The 3,598-nt window shown below is 42.5% G+C and overlaps 1 non-coding gene across 1 annotated transcript; it reads left to right on the forward strand.

Moving 5' to 3' along the window:
* Positions 1-3,060: 3,060 nt before the first annotated feature.
* Positions 3,061-3,167, forward strand: LOC124608714. The gene has a single exon (XR_006979313.1). It is a non-coding gene; the product is annotated as a U6 spliceosomal RNA (small nuclear RNA).
* Positions 3,168-3,598: the final 431 nt, after the last annotated feature.

The raw sequence follows: 3,598 nt of genomic DNA on the forward strand, positions 1-3,598 counted from the left end.
TTCAAATGGCTCTGAGCACTATGGGACTGAACAGCTGCGGTCATCAGTCCCCTAGAACTTAGAACTACTTAAACCTAACTAACCTAAGGACATCACACACATCCATGCCCGAGGCAGGATTCGAACCTGCGACCATAGCAGTCGCGCGGTTCCGGACTGCGCGCCTAGAACCGCGAGACCACCGCGGCCGGCATGTTTACCAAAAAGGCTACATATTTCAGATAACTTAAAACAAACCTTTACGTAATTGCGTATATCAAAGACAGATTTCACTTCTCAGAATTGCAATCACATGGAGGGAACAGCGAAATATTCATTTTCATGCATACAGGATATTTAAAATTCTCATAGGCAATATTTTTCAAGTGTTTAATGCAAACTATGCTATTAGATTTATTCTCGCATGTTTGAAACTTCTAAAAGTAATGAATCAACATGTACCATGTAACTTATAGATGAAGCACTTTTTGTTTGTCTCAAATGATGTTTGGCAAGATGTATGTGAAAAGACTGGATTTGGTGTTTACATACGTGCTTCTTTGAACTGTGGCTACCATGACTAAGTTCTCTTTGGTGTGAAAGTGAAGCGTTGTGAAAGTAAAATGTTTTGAAGTGTTGTAATCGTAATAAAAGCCAGATCTGTGAAATGTATCAGTGAATACTCGTATCGTGATCGAAGGAGTACTTCTTTACTATTAATCAGAAACACCTAGATCTTTTTTTCACACATAGACGACGAAGAAATAAGCTTTGTATCTCGAGTTATTGAACAAATGAGTACATAATTTTCACAAAATATCTTTATTACGAACTTCACGGCACCTGTGAAAGCAGGAAAATCGAAACAGAAGAGAGTCGAAGCACCTGAGAGGTGGTGCGCCAGAGGAACGGTAAAAATCAGGTTGACTGACACGGAATGACAAGGGTCTCCGCAGAATCGGTGAAGAAAGGGACATATCAAAAACGTAACGCGATGAGACATTTCTTAAGGCATTGGGGCATAACGTCCCTAATACTATAGGGGACTGTAGAAGCTGAAAACTGTACGGGAACAGAGGGAGTGCAATACATTCAGCAAATAATTGTTGAGGACTTACGCCCTTTTAATGAATGAGCACGGATTCAACAAAACCACTCGTGTGAAACTCAGTTTTCTTCATTCACAACTTTGTATTATAAACAATAGACGCAAGTGAACATGTAGATGACATCTTCAGAAATTTCAGGGAAGTATTCCGCACTGTAACACATCGTTGACTGCTATCTAACATCCGATCGTGGGGAGTATCCTGACAAGTATGTGATTGAATCGAGGACAGATGCACTAATGGAATCCAGTATGTTAACCTGAACGGCAAATTTTCCACAAAAGCAAAAGTAACAACGAGCGTGCCCCAAGAGAGCTTAATAGGACAAGTAATGTTTTCAGTCTGGATAAACTAAGAACACTGGACAAAAAATTTGTCGCCCTCAGAGATATCATTACAAGTTTCACGCTTTAATACCGCGTAATTCCGTCTCTGGACTTATTGACCGCCTGTATTCGGTTAGGAAGTGAGTTCACAAAGTTGTGTAGGTACGTCGCATCCAGATTAAGTCACTCACTGAGAATTTAATCGGGTGATTCCATCAGATTGCGGAGAATCTGATGTTAGCATTTTACCTGCGGTTCCAACATGGGTCCCAGATTTTCAATGGGGTTAAAGACAGCTGATTTTCGGTGCAGTCGAGATGTGATAGGTAGGACCAGTCACCTATTCTTCCAGCCCGATGAACTTGGCATTTGTCATTTCTTATGTGCCTGTGTAAGCAATGGCCTCTTGCGAGGTAGCCGACTCCAAATGTTCATTGCTTCAAGTTCCTAGCGCAACGATCTATCGCTAACAGGTGGCGATGGACCTTCACTCACTGCCTGTAGAAAGTCCTGTCGGGGTTGAAGTGATTTTGATTCACAAGCCGTGAAACGCGACTCGTGTTCCGCTCAGTCAGGATCTTTTCCGTCCTGTTTTGTGCCCACCTGTATTCGCCATTGCTTGCGGAGAAGTTGACCCGTCCTCCGTGAAATACCAACAAATCTACTAAATTCACACAATGTACCACCATGGTCTGCACCAAACACGACTGCGCTCTGTAGCCTCTCCTCTGTCATGTCCACACATTTATCATAGCTTACGTTTAATGTCCACTTGATGCATCATTGTCTCACTCATCACTGCTGCATTTAGCTGACGTATAGGCAGTGTGCGTGCGGTTGAACGCGTGACTCGATCGCTACGACGTCTGCAAAGGCTAATTTTTTCTCTGGTCAGTTGGTCTCTAAGATTGTTCACTGACGGTGCCAGTTGGGTAGAAATGTAAAGTACCTTCATAAGGCGTTGCAGAAATGCTCGGAAAAATAGATAATGTAAGACAATGTACCTATATCTAAAAGAGAGATACTTAAGGACGTGCTGAAGCGTATTGCCCTCGAATTATTTATATAGTTCTCAATTTCGGTAGAGTTACCACATATCACGTACATTACTCAGTCGACTACCCTTCGGTGACACAAGTCGCAACACTCTGCCGCTAGATGCGGTGTGGAACATAACTGCGTCGGTGCATGAGAAACAAGGTATTGTAGTCGAGTTTCTAACGGGGGAAAATTTTTTCCACACATGGAGAACCATCTCCTTCAGCATGACAACGTCAGATCACTCACAACTGCACCAACGTTTATAACAATCCAATGAAATGGGTTCACTGTTCTTCCTCCATACTGTCCCGACTTGGACCCATCCGGTTTTCATTTGTTTCCAAAACATAAAGAACGTTCTCCGATTTCACATTGATAGTGATGAAGCGGGCCAAAGAGAAGTTAGATTGTGGCAACGTGAACAAAGTCCAACATTCTACGGTGATGGTATCAACAAATGGGTTTCTCGTTGGGAGAAAGGTGTTAGTTGCCAGGTTCACTATGTTGAAAATTGCATACGTAAAGACGAATAACGTTGTAGAATGTTAGTAAAGCTTTTCTAATTCAATAAGCTTTAAAACTGGTAGCGCATGTGGTCTAGAGGCGTACTTGCTTCGACGCTACATATGCCAAAATTGGAACGATACACAGAAGATCAGCATGGCCCATGAGCAAGGATGACATGCAAAATCGTTAGGTTATCCGTTTTTTAAGGTGACTTCTTTGACTAGTAATAAAAACGTACAGGGTGTCGGATTCTAACCAAGCCACTGCTTGCATTCTGAATAATAGTCATCGTCGTAAGAAGTCACCTTCGTTTCTGCATGCTGTCTTGTGGAAGAGGGCGGAATAGCCAACAGATATTCAGGACAATCTCTTGCTCTCTGGATTGGAGACTGCCCCTAAATGCTGAACAATCAGAAATGATCAACTGCGTGAGGATGCAGAAGGCAGTGAAAACCACTGCATAAAGGCGTATAATTTACCTCCACATTATGTGCCCTGTAATCAGAAAGTATTAGGATAACCACTCCATTGGTGAAAGACTCCCGACTAGTCAACTATTCGGATCTCCGGGAGGAGACTGCAAAGAAGATAGGTGACCATAAGAAGAAGATTAGACAACCAACGGAAGGATAAGGG

This window comes from Schistocerca americana, chromosome 3, assembly GCF_021461395.2.
Source record: "Schistocerca americana isolate TAMUIC-IGC-003095 chromosome 3, iqSchAmer2.1, whole genome shotgun sequence".
Lineage (NCBI taxonomy): Eukaryota > Metazoa > Arthropoda > Insecta > Orthoptera > Acrididae > Schistocerca > Schistocerca americana.